Here is a 13238-nt window from a genome sequence, read left to right as displayed (position 1 = left end):
CACATATATAACGTGGACTATACAGGCGAATCCTGCAAGGTAAACGAAGACTCAGGGAGTACTGAAAATAAAATACTCTTAATAATTTGGCATTTCCTTTGCCTCATTTTTTACTGTAAACCATGAATGAACCTAGTTCCATCAGCAGATGCACCAGGCTAAGTGCTATGAGAATTACAGACCAGGAAGTAAGATGAGTCAGTTACATTAATGGAAGCAGACATGTGGGCAGGTGTAAAGCCAAGTGGTCTGAGAGCTCAAACCTCATCTTCCTGGAGTGGGGGTGGGGATTGGGAGGGGCCTGATAGAAGAGTAGTGTCCCCAGATGGTCCTGAATGAGGGGTTGGGATTCCAGCGCTACTGGTGGCAGAAGGGGGAGAAACATATTCTGTGAGCAAAGAGGTACAGGGTAGTGCAGAGTAGAAACTGTCCAGGAAATGATAAGCTCCACTGGCTCAAGTGCAGGAGATGAAGCTTTTAGAAAGGTAGGTTGAGGCTAAGTCTTAGAAGAGCTTAAATCTCAACTGAAGACTTGTCCTCCTAAATAAAGTTTGAGTCTTTCACGGTTTTTTTAGAAGGGAGGGTCTGTCGAAGATAAATATTAGGGTGATTTGGCTGGCAGCACAAGCTGGGCTGAGTTCAACTTCTGTCTACTGCCAGTTGGGGGAAAAAAAAATCTATGGAAATCCATGATGGTAACCCAAGCAAGGATTAAGAGCACAGATTTTGAGCCAGTCCTGACTTTACCTGACTTCCACTTACCATGGAAACGTGTAGTGATTTAACCTCTCTAAGCCTCAGTTTCTAAATCTGCAAAATGTGTCTCACAGCACTGATTACATCAGAGGCCGCTGTGGGGATGAATGACACATGTCTCGCATTTGGCCTGGGACCAGCATGTGGGAGCCAGTATTTATTGAGTGGTTATTATCATTGTCTCTCCCTAAGAAGACTTTAAGACTAAGTAACATGTTTTTTGAGTGGAAGAGGATTCCCTCGCTTAGATCTAATCATGAGAGGTCTTTCTTCCATGAGAACAATGTCTTTGACTATCTTATTTCCAGTGCTTAGACCAGTGCTTCAGATATTTGTTGGAATGAATGAATGTTCCAGGACATAAGATTGTCCTCATTTCTGTTGGGTAAATTGTGTCTGGTATGTCTTTGTCGTCATTGTCTTTATCTCCAAAGTCTTCTTGGGCACCTGGCACTAATCAAGAGTATGAGGACATGGGCTTCCCTGGTGGCGCAGTGGTTGAGAGTCCGCCTGCCGATGCAGGGGACACGGGTTCGTGCCCCGGTCCGGGAAGATCCCACATGCCGCGGAGCAGCTGGGCCCGTGAGCCATGGCCGCTGAGCCTGCGCATCCCGAGCCTGTGCTCCACAACGGGAGAGGCCACAACAGTGAGAGGCCCGCGTACCGCAAAAACAAACAAACAAACAAACAAACAAAAAGTTGGGGATGGTGTTCAGAAGTTCAAGACCTCAATAAATCAGATTTAATTCACTGGAAAAAAAAAAATGAAAAAAGACCTGTTGTTTTGGGTTCATCCTCAGCAAAATAGAGGTAAATTTCAAAAGAATTGATAAGACATGGAGGACAAGGTTACTTAAATGCACATTAAGTTTACTGATCATTTAAGGTAGTAGGCTCCGTTATTTGGTGGATAGGGGAAGAACCAGTGTTTATTTTTTTAAGGGCCAAGCTCATATATATTATTTCATTTCATCCTTGCAGCAACCCTGCAAGGTCAGTCTTCTCCATTTTACAGAGAAGGACGCCGCAGCTCAGAGAGGGTAAATAACTGAGCCAAGGGCAGAAGCCATTCTGCACATGGTGGCACGGAGCCAAGGTAATTCTGTCCCCCTGCTCCATGCATCAGAAGAGCACTTGGCTCCTTTGAGACTTTTAAAGGTGGTTTAGGTCTTCCCTGGTGGCTCAGTGGTTAAGAATCCGCCTGCTAATGCAGGGGACACAGGTTCGAGCCCTGGTCCGGGAAGATCCCACATGCCGCGGAGCAACTAAGCCCGTGCACCACAACTACTGAGCCTGCGCTCTAGAGCCCGCGAGCCACAACTACAGATGCCTGCGAGCCACAACTGCTGAGCCTGCGCTCTAGACCATGCGAGCCACAACTACTGAGCCCATGTGCTGCAACCAGTGAAGCCCGCGCACCTAGAGCCTGTGCTCCACAACAAGAGAAACCACTGCAATGAGAAGCCCGTGCACCACAGCGAAGAGTAGCCCCTGCTCGCCGCAACTAGAGAAAGCCCACGCACAGCAAGAAAGACCCAACGCAGCCAAAAATTAATTAATTAATTAATTTTTTGGGAAAATGTGGTTTAGCAGAATTTTTCTAAAATCTAGTACTCAATACAGACTTTACTGTCTACTCTAGAACAGTGGTTCTCAAACTTAAACATTCATCAGAATCCCTGGAGGGCTCCTGAGAACATGGATGGCTGGACCCCATCTCCAGAGCTTCTGATTCCGTAGGACTGGGTTGGGCCAAGAATGTGCATTTCTAACAAGTGCCCAGGTGTTGCCAATAGTGCTAGGGCAAGCAGCAGTATGAGGTGACACAGTGGACTTGCCACGTACGGTAACCCAAGTCTTGCAACCTCTGTAAGCCTGTCTCCTTGTTGATAAACTATGGACAAGATTCTGGATGAAAAAGTACCAGGACAACGATGGGTCTGTCCATACACACGCATGCCAGCCTCCGGTGCAGTGCAGTATGGCTGTGTGATAGGGGAGGAGAGGGAGGGTGCTTAGACCCAAACCACTGTTTTTCCTCTGCTTATGAAGTATTTTTCAGCTTCTGTAAAAATCCTTAAAGAATCTAAAGGACACATCTCCTGAAATAACCAGACGGTCAAGGGGACTGGGGTGCCTAAGTCAGTCTTAATGCTAATTTCCTCACATAAGGTCACATGAGGCCCTGATGTGGGCACTAAAATGCAGAGAACTGGCTCTCCATCAGAATTGCCCCAGGAGCTTTTAGCATTCCTCATGGGCCCTTGGGCAGCTTCTTGCATTTGTGACATCTGAACTCTTATAAAACATGCTATTAATTTCTTCCACAGAAAGGCCATTTGAAGCACTACATATTTTTTGGTGAATGGTGTGATTATTATAGAACCCAATCTGATTTGATGACAAATATTAATTATATCCTATGTTTATTGACAGATTAAATGAAGAGTTAACTTTTTTTAAAGGCCGTTTCCTATATTAACTTTATTTTTTAATTAATTTTTTATTGGGAGTATAGTTGCTTTACAATGTTGTATTAGTTTCTCCTGTACAGCAAAATGAAACAGCCGTACATATACATATATCCCCTCTTTTTTTGGGAGAGTTAACTTTTTTTTTAATTGTAACTGTTGCCTCCTCCTCTTGCCCATGTTTTCTTAGATAATATCTTTGAAAAGTGACGCAGCAAAACCTGAATGCAGGAGAGATGACTAAAGTACAGAAGTCGTTTTTCAGAACGACCGATATGTGTGATCCGTGTTTTGGAGGCAGCTAGGTTACCTATTAATAAGAACAGTTTAGGCACAGGATGTCGGGTGATGGACCAAAGGATGCAAAGTTGACCTGCTTCAGCCAGCACAGACTAAAGCTCTGAAAAGAGGGTCCCCGGCCATCAACAGGACTGATGCCAAAGAAAGCCTCAGCTCGACACATAACCTCACTTATACGTACCTTTGATTTCAAAATCCCAGGAGTTGAACTCCTTAAAGGTTCATCTCCTTTTGTTTCCCAGAACCCCCTCCGCATTTCATTAATCAAAGCCTTCACCTTGCCCGGTGAAGCAGGGATCCTGTGTCCTCAGTGAGTGACTGTCTGGTTATTCAACTTGGTGGAGCCTCTTCAGAGACATGGGGTTGGGGGGCTCTTTTTAAAGACTGTTTCTAGCAGCTTGTGAGGATGATCTGGTCAAAGCTTTCAGTGCCTAAAAGAGATGAGACAACTGAATGGAAAGACATATCTGTTGGTGTTGGCATCATCGGTGATTTTAATTTTCTTTTTATCTGCATTTACTAAATGTTCATTATGGAAAAAGGAACACGGGAACTCTTTTTTTTCTTCTTAAAAAATGTCATGAATGTTGTTACCTTTCTCCTAATTTCTCTTTGGTGGTAGCATCATTTAATAGACTTGGCATCCTTAAGCCAGTGTTATGAAGGAGGGACACACTCAGATGTACTACCTTATGGTCCCTTCCTGTTTAGACTAGATAGCTCTCTTGCTATCAGAAAGATCAAGTCCGTGAAAAAACTTTTTAACTAAGCATAAGTTTCACATTTTATCTACCAATGTGAAAAGCCCACCTGCTTTATAATAGTAGCAATTAAAATGTTGTCATTTAAGCTCAGCAGTTATTACCATGGCAACTGTGTGTTAAGATTGTTTTTCCAACCCTTGAAGAATGGGCAGAGAGATGTGTGCCTTTTTAAGCTGATACGTTTTTCATTGCTTTCCTTTTATCTGTATTTTCTCAAGGTTACTGTGGATAGACCAAACAATGCCGCTAGTCATAAAGTTGACTTGCTCTGGTCTTAGCAGGTTGCCTGATCCAGTGGGACTAGAAGCACTTAGAGATTGGTCGCACAGGGAGAGCCAGATGTGAGGTGGGCCTCCCCACTTTCCTTTTTCCTTCCCATCACAAGTCCCATCGTTCCACCTCTGGAGCAGGTGGCTCTTGCTCCCGGGCCTTGCAGAAATGCCTTCCTGAGGGTCGGGGAGCTTCTCCAAGGAGACAGCAGCCCTCACAGGGTCAATGAGCAGTCAGGAGCCTGGTGTCCAGCATCAGGCAGGTCCAGCGTACTGAGCCTTGGAGGAGCACCAGGGACAGCCAAGCGTGTGGACACAAGTTAGATGCTGCCTTTGGGGAGAACTATTTCCAAATCTTTATACCTAATTTCACTGGTCTAAAATGTGCTTAGTGTGTTTCAAGGTGGGGATGTAATAATGGCTAAATGTTGGGCTTTGGGGGCCCATGAGAAATTATTGATATCATTGAGTCTCCAAATAAGGCTGAGACTGAGCCTGAAAGGGGCTTGGACACAAACCAAGGGTGCTTCCCTAAGCAGAGCCCCTCAGGGTCGTGTAGAGAAGGACGGGTAGGGAGGTAGAGGAATTTTCAGGTACTCAAATTATGGTAAAACCTAGGAGGGACTAGCAAGAAAAACTGCAAAATTTCTTCCTCTGCAAAGTGTTGAACTCCATCTGTACTACAAGATAGAATTATTATTATTATTATTACTATTATTATTGCAAAAAAGCAAAGAAATGGACTAAATAAACTCTCTGCCCCTCCCAAGCCAGGATGCACAGGACTGAAAAGGCAGGGCAGAAAACCTCCTGGGGAAATTTCTTCTTTAGGAGGAAGCCATTCCTGTTGGACTCGGGGCTTCAGATTTCACCATTGCTTTTAAACCTGAAACAGAGACATTTAATTTGATGAGAACAGAAATCCTCGTTTCTGTGCCCCAAATCTTAAGTGTTTCTTCCCTGCGTTTATAGCACTTCATAAATAACCCATAGCTAAGATAACACTGGGACTTTCTTCCCCCAGCCTTGCAATCCTGCAGCGTCAGAACAAAGACTGTGTGTGTGTAAGAGAGGCAAGGGCTAGAGATATTTGTTTATTGGAAGGAAGAAAACTGAGATTAAAAATTGCAGTTAGCGGAGAAGCAGGTCTCTTCCCTGCCTACCCTCACTGCTCCGTAGCGGCGAGCGAGCCGTGCCCGCGGGAGCCTGCGGGAGGGCGGCCTGTGCAAGATGCTGAACCAGTGAATGGAGAGGCCGCCGGGCGGGGGAGGGGCCGCCTCGTCCCTGGGAGGTGGAGGTGCAGCCGGGAACTTGGAGGTTTCGCTCAACCTAAGGAATGATTTGTTTCTCATCAACAGTAAGTGCTATTTTGGTGATCAGTCCTACATCTGGGAGCAGCGGCTGCTGTCCCTGTGTGTCTCGTTTTCTCGCGCTCTCATGTTGGTTACAATAGAAATTACCGATGAGATGGTGGCTGCGGAGTGTGTGTGCTCGGCCATCGGGGGATGGGTTCTTTCCCAGTGTCAGCATGCGTGTGGTGTCTGCAGCCAGCCTTTGACAAGCAGGGGAGAGAAGTGATTATGCTGTGTGGAAAATGAAAGTCCTCTGGCGACATAAATGCTTCAAAGAGGCGATTAGCTCAAATGTATTGTAATGTCCGTGCCCTCAAATCAGGGCTTCAAGATCGTGGAGTAATTGATTATCTTACTACAAAGATGTTTAGTCATTTACAAAGATGCAATTGTGCAGAATTTGCACAGTGTTTTTAGCAACTGACAGCTGCCCACAGGTCTGAGTATCTGTTTGTTTCAATACAAATGCAGATACTCAACCATCTCAGTTTTCCTTTTTAAGTTATGCTGTCCACATGGGCCTGGGAATTTTTTTAACTTACGCTGGTCCAGGGCCTTAATAATTTAACTGTAGACCCTTTAGCATGGAGAGAATAGGAATGAAATGTAAACTCTTCCATATACATGAATTTGATATTTAAAGCCTCCCTCACACACTGTAAGACTTAGGCCTGAATCATGAAGTGATATTAACCTGGCCTGATTTTTGTTTTGGAGAGGGAAGAGGGTTCATAAGTATTAAATTCCCATCCATCGCTAGATGAAGATAAAGGAAAAACTTTATTCACCTTGATTATTTTCTGTATTTCTACCCGCAAGCCCCACAAAAGAACTTATTTGTATGCTCTTTGTCAAACTCCTTATTTTGTTTGGTATCATATAAAAATGTTTTCGTTTTATTCGGGTCTTTCAATAGTCCATACAGGTGAAAAACTTCCTCTTTGCGCCTAAATATCTTGGTTTTCCAGTCCTCAGAACTGGAATTCAGCTCAGGGAATCATGCTTATTTTTTCTGGAGAAATATGGATTTGTTGAAATATATGTGTGATTAGTATTAGTCAAGCACACCTGGGTGAAGCATGGGCCAGTACAGAGATGGTGAGCTACTTAAGCTGCCTGGGTGGTTGATGTAATGCAGAATTGTGCCTGCTTCCCTGTAACAACAGTCTGGTTTCTGAATGGATTTCCTTGTTCCCAATATTAACTCGAGATTTAAAATTTTCCAAGAGCAATATTAATAACAAGGCCTAACTAGGAGGTCGGTTGCCTGGGTTGGCAAATGACGTGTACTTCCTGACCTGGGAAAGGTGTTGATTAGGTAATTAGATTAGTGTCTGCACAGTCGATATAGACTCAGCAGTACCTCTGATGGTTCCCAGAGTAAGTCGTAACATGATTATCTGAGGAACAACATTTATTTATGCCACTGTGCATTTGGGGATATTTCACCTTCAGTCGGAGGTTGGGACATAGAAGCACGTTAAGTCCTGACTGGATGAATGTTTTGTAGCTTCTTTTCTTTCCCTCCCACCCTTCCTCTTTTTTTGCCCTAAGTGTGCGTGCGATGCATATGCTTGTTTTAAAATGTAACATGACCACCTCTTTTATGAAAAAGACAAATTTGAGGGCATGTGTGAATGTCACTTGTTAATTCAGAAGGTGTTTATTGAGCACCTCCTATAATATTATAATGTCTAAATTAGATCGAAATTAGATCATGACCTCTGGGAATAAGTTATCTTCAAATCCTCAGGATCTGCACAGGACCCAAGGCAAAGTGAGTGGTTAAATGTTTATTGAAAGGAAATCATGGAGGGGCAAAGTGGGCACCCAAAATGCCACACTTGTTGAATCGGCTTCTACCCGCCAGTGTGTCCTAGAGCTGTGAGTCTAGACTCCTGATCATATTCCCTGACAGCGCTGGAAACCATCCTGTACCCACCCCACCATATGTGCCCATTATCATGTGCAGGTTTATATAGGATACCACAAGAAAAGTGTTTAAGAACAGTAGCTCCGGCCAGACTGCCCGGGTTGGAATCCTTCCTCTGCCATTGACTGGTCATGTTACTATGGTAAATTATTTAATCTCATTGCCTCAGTTACCTCATCTGTCAAATGGGGATGTTATTAGACTGATCTCACAGCATCGTTGTAAGGATTAGATGAGTTGCTAACTTATATATAAAGCACAGTAGGCCTGGCACATAAAGATGTCGGCATGTTCTGTAGACGTTCCATTTTAGAATTAAAGTTTGTGAATTTTAAAGCATACCCAATGTAGAAATTTTAAAAGAATGGGATAACAATAGAAAGTCTAATATTTTCTTCCCACACCCCATTGGTTTGGACACCAATGGGCTTGAGCCCCACATTTGGGACGCCACTGGCCTGGAGTACCATAGTTCTGGGGAAGCCAAGCTAATTATTCATCCACCTTCTCCATACTCCCCCCTCTGCTTATTGCACACCTCACCCCTCGGGATTAACAGGATTCAGGATCACTGCATCTCAGTATTTTTGCACCCAGGTTATTTTATTACTTGTTAGCTCTCTTCATTTAAAAAGTTGTGTTCTAGCCCTCTTCTTTCAAAATAAAGAGGCTGAGAGCCTTATGATGGACTAGGGTCGGGCGCTGGATGAAGCAGTGGGGGCTGCCATTCTGGGAGGAGAGAGGAGGAAGGATGGGGAAGCAGGAAGCAGGAGGGCTGTGCAGAGGCTGCTGGCCTGAGTGCCTCTCCCCACCTACAGGAAGCTCTCAGGGCGGGGCTTCTCCAGCCAGAGCCTCCCAGGAGGGTAGCCCCTTGCAAACTGCATGCAAGACTTGGTCCCATGGGGCCTGGGGTTCCCAGCTGCTCTGGCATTGTGTGGAGTGTTCCTTCTGTTCCCTGGGCAGTCAGGGTGACAAGACATTGGGGTGAGGAGGGTATAACTTGAAAGCCAGGGGAACAAAGGAAGTATCTAGGTTACAGCTGCATCCAGGCCTGGCCCTGGATTCTGTTACTTCCTTTTTAATAAATCATCTTGTGGCTTTGAAGGAAACTTCTTCTGATATTTGCAGTAAGAATGTAATTTGGAAAATATACCATCTTAAAATCATTACAGCCACAATTTCTGGACACTTATCTCTGTCAGACCCTGTGCCAAATTCCTTTCATGAATGTATATCTCATCCTGCTCTCAGCCACCCAGCGAAGGAAGGTACCACTGTTGATGCCGTTTGACAGATGAGATTAAATAGAGCCAGGATTCATACCCAGACCCTGACCACAAAGAGTGTGCTCTTCATCACCAGGCTCCATGGCCTCGTTCCAAGCTTGCCTACCTCATGGCACTGTTGAGGATAAAATATTTATAAAAGGACTATGTGAGGGCCAATACCGTGTAAATCAGGCATTATTGTAGCAGCGTGTGATCCCAGCCAGCAGTAATAAGAACTCGTATTACAGTGAGTGCTCACTTTATGCCAAAGGCTTTACATGCATCCTCTGGTTTCTGTCTCAGAACCCCCTACAAGGTGGATAATTTGAAGATTAACAAGGAAACTGGGAATCAGGAACATTAGGTACCTTGCCGGGTACACAGCTTATAGATGGTACAATGGGGCTTAGATCTGGGTCTGCTCACCTCCAGAGCTCTGGCCTGAATGTCGCCCAGATGCTATCACCTCCCTGAAGCTGGAGGGACCTGAGAGGCCTGCTAGACATGAGGGGCTGAGGTAGAAGGATTTTCTCTAAATTATAAAGCTAATTGGAAATAGAGCTGGAGCTAGAAGTCATTCCCCAAGTTTGATCTGGTTGATAGTAGGGTGCAAAAGGATAATAGTAAAAATTAAAAATACACACAACTCTCTGGTTTACTTTTTTTTTTAACATCTTTATTGGAGTATAATTGCCTTACAATGGTGTGTTAGTTTCTGCTTTATAACAAAGTGAATCAGTTATACATATACATATGTCCCCATATCTCTTCCCTCTTGCATCTCCCTCCCTCCCACCCTCCCTATCCCACCCCTCTAGGTGGTCACAAACCACCTATGATCTCCCTATGCTATGTGGCTGCTTCCCACTAGCTATCTATTTTACGTTTGGTATTGTATATATGTCCATGCCACTCTCTCACTTTGTCACAGCTTACCCTTCCCCCTCCCCATATCCTCAAGTCCATGCTCTAGTAGGTCTGTGTCCTTATTCCTGTCTTACCCCTAGGTTCTTCATGACCTTTTTTTTTTTTCTTAGATTCCATATATATGTGTTAGCATACGGTATTTGTTTTTCTCTTTCCTACTTACTTCACTCTGTATGACAGACTCTAGGTCCATCCACCTCACTACAAATAACTCAATTTTGTTTCTTTTTATGGCTGAGTAATATTCCATTGTATATATGTGCCACATCTTCTTTATCCATTCATCTGTTGATGGACACTTAGGTTGCTTCCATGTCCTGGCTATTGTAAATAGAGCCGCAATGAACATTTTTGTACATGACTCTTTTTGAATTATGGTTTTCTCAGGGTATATGCCCAGTAGCGGGATTGCTGAGTCATATGGTAGTTCTGTTTGTATTTTTTAAGGAACCTTCATACTGTTCTCCACAGTGGCTGTATCAATTTACATTCCCACCAACAGTGCAAGAGTGTTCCCTTTTCTCTACACCCTCTCCAGCACTTATTGTTTCTAGATTTTTTGATGATGGCCATTCTGACTGGTGTGAAATGATACCTCATTATAGTTTTGATTTGCATTTCTCTAATGATTAATGATGTTGAGCATTCTTTCATGTGTTTGTTGGCAATCTGTATATCTTCTTTGGAGAAATGTCTGTTTAGGTCTTCTGCCTGTTTTTGGATTGGGTTGTTTGTTTTTTTGTTATTGAGCTGCATGAGCTGCTTGTAAATTTTGGAGATTAATCCTTTGTCCATTGCTTCATTTGCAAATATATTCTCCCATTCTGAGGGCTATCTTTTCGTCTTGTTTATGGTTTCCTTTGCTGTGCAAAAGCTTTGAAGTTTCATTAGGTCCCATTTGTTTATTTTTGTTTTTATTTCCATTTCGGTAGGAGGTGGGTCAAAAAGGATCTTGCTGTGATTTATGTCATGGAGTGTTCTGCCTATGTTTTCCTCTAAGAGTTTGATAGTGTCTGGCCTTACGTTTAGTTCTTTAATCCATTTTGAGTTTATTTTTATGTATGGTGTTAGGGAGTGTTCTAATTTCATACTTTTACTTGTACCTGTCCAGTTTTCCCAGCATCACTTATTGAAGAGGCTGTCTTTTCTCCACTGTATATTCTTGCCTCCTTTATCAAAGATAAGGTGACCATATGTGCGTGGGTTTATCTCTGGGCTTTCTGTCCTGTTCCATTGATCTATCTTTCTGTTTTTGTGCCAGTACCATACTGTCTTGATTACTGTAGCTTTGTAGTATAGTCTGAGTCAGGGAGCCTGATTCCTCCAGCTCCGTTTTTCATTCTCAAGATTGCTTTGACTATACGGGGTCTTTTGTGTTTCCACACAGATTGTGAAATTTTTTGTTCTAGTTCTGTGAAAAATGCCAGTGGTAGTTTGATAGGGATTGCATTGAATCTGTAGATTGCTTTGGATAGTAGAGTCATTTTCACAATGTTGATTCTTCCAATCCAAGAACATGGTATACCTCTCCATCTATTTGTATCATCTTTAATTTCTTTCATCAGTGTCTTATAATTTTCTGCATACAGGTCTTTTGTCTCCTTAGGTAGGTTTATTCCTAGATATTTTATTCTTTTGGTTTCAATGGTAAATGGGAGTGTTTTTTTTTTCTTTTCTTTTTTTAAGAAACTGTTTATTTTCTATCAACCTATTTCCATTTTAAGAGTTTGTGGAAAAACAGTTTAAGACCACTCAGTGGTTGTTCCTACCCACTCGGTGGCCTGAGCAGTGGGAGCTGCAGACCAGTCTTCAGTGGCAGGTTGAGCACTCCAGTCTTCAGTGGGGAACTGCTGAATAGGCACAGAGGGCACCTGCACACCTTCGGACGAGTCCGCCACCTGAGGCTGAGCAGCAGTGAACTCAGGAGCTGGAGCGGTCCATTCACCCTGAAATTCCTCCTTGGTCACAGCCTTCTCAGCTGCTGCCTGCTCTTCCTTTTCAATCTCTTCAGGATCTCTGTAGAAGTAGAGATCAGGCATGACCTCCCATGGTTGTTCACGGGAGATGGTGCCACGCATGCGCAGAAATTCCCAGGCAAGCATCCACCACGTCAGACCCACTGAGTGAGCTCCCTTTTTGTTGCATGGGATGGCAATGTCCACATACCACAGAGGAGAGTCTGTGTTACACAGAGCAATGGTAGGCAGGTTAACGTAAGAGGCCTCTGTGAGAGGCTGGTGTTCAGCCCTGGGATCAGTAACCACCAGAAGTCTTGGCTCCCAGAAGGCTGCCTGGATCTGGTTAGTGAAGATTCCAGGAGTGAAGCGGCCAGCAATAGGAGTGGCTCCAGTGGCAGCAGCAAACTTCAGCACAGCTCGCTGGCCAGTATTCCTGGAAGATGTGACACTGACATCAGCTGGTTTTCAATGGCAACAATGGCACGAGCTGCCAACAGAAGCTTCTCCCAGGTTCTCTTCAGATTTATGATGTAGATGCCATCACTTTTCCTTTTGTAGATGTACTGTTCCATTTGGAAGTCAAGGTTGGTGCCACCTAAGTGGGTTCCTGCTGCAAGGAATTTGAGGACATCCTCCTCCTTCATTTGCAGGACATCAAGGGCTTCGGACATTGTTAATGTTTCCCTTTAAGTTACGACAGGAATCCAGAACAAAGCCATATGGACCCTTATCTGGCATGAAAAGTGGGAGGGTTTTCTTAATTTCACTTTCAGATTTTTCATCATTAGTGTATAAGAATGCCAGAGATTTCTGTGCATTAATTTTGTATCCTGCTACTTTATCAAATTCATTGATTAGCTCTAGTAGTTTTCTGGTAGCATCTTTAGGATTCTCTATGTATAGTACCATGTCATCTGCAAACAGTGACAGCTTTACTTCTTCTTTTCCGGTTTAGATTCCTTTTATTTCTTTTTCTTCTCTGATTGCTGTGGCTAAAACTTCCAAAACTATGTTGAATAAGAGTGGTGAGAGTGGGCAACCTTGTCTTGTTCCTGATCTTAGTGGAAATGGTTTCAGTTTTTCACCATTGAGGACAATGTTTGCTGTGGGTTTGTCATATATGGCCTTTATTATGTTGAGGAAAGTTTCCTCTATGTCTACTTTCTGCAGGGTTTTTATCACGAATCGGTGTTGAATTCAGTCGAAAGCTTTCTCTGCATCTATTGAGATGATCATGTGG

At 43.7% G+C, this 13238-nt stretch overlaps 1 protein-coding gene and 1 pseudogene across 3 annotated transcripts in view; one reads left to right on the top strand and one right to left on the bottom strand.

Moving 5' to 3' along the window:
• The window catches only part of SYNE2 (spectrin repeat containing nuclear envelope protein 2), a 307891-nt gene that overhangs the window by 267697 nt on the left and 26956 nt on the right, over window positions 1-13238 (top strand). The window contains exon 1 of one of the 3 annotated variants that reach the window (XM_067733735.1): window positions 5635-5917. The exons of the other annotated variants lie outside the window; for them this stretch is intronic. The gene's annotated coding sequence lies outside the window, so the exon portion shown is untranslated. Of the gene's footprint in view, window positions 1-5634; window positions 5918-13238 lie in introns of those variants that run through there. 3 annotated transcript variants of the gene reach the window in all.
• LOC137222469 (small ribosomal subunit protein uS2 pseudogene) lies at window positions 11739-12743 on the bottom strand (annotated as a pseudogene).

The sequence above is a fragment of the Pseudorca crassidens genome, chromosome 1 (genome assembly GCF_039906515.1).
Source record: "Pseudorca crassidens isolate mPseCra1 chromosome 1, mPseCra1.hap1, whole genome shotgun sequence".
Taxonomy (NCBI): domain Eukaryota; kingdom Metazoa; phylum Chordata; class Mammalia; order Artiodactyla; family Delphinidae; genus Pseudorca; species Pseudorca crassidens.
The sequence above is the reverse complement of the archived record's forward strand: the minus strand, read 5'-3'. Positions and strand labels throughout refer to the sequence as shown.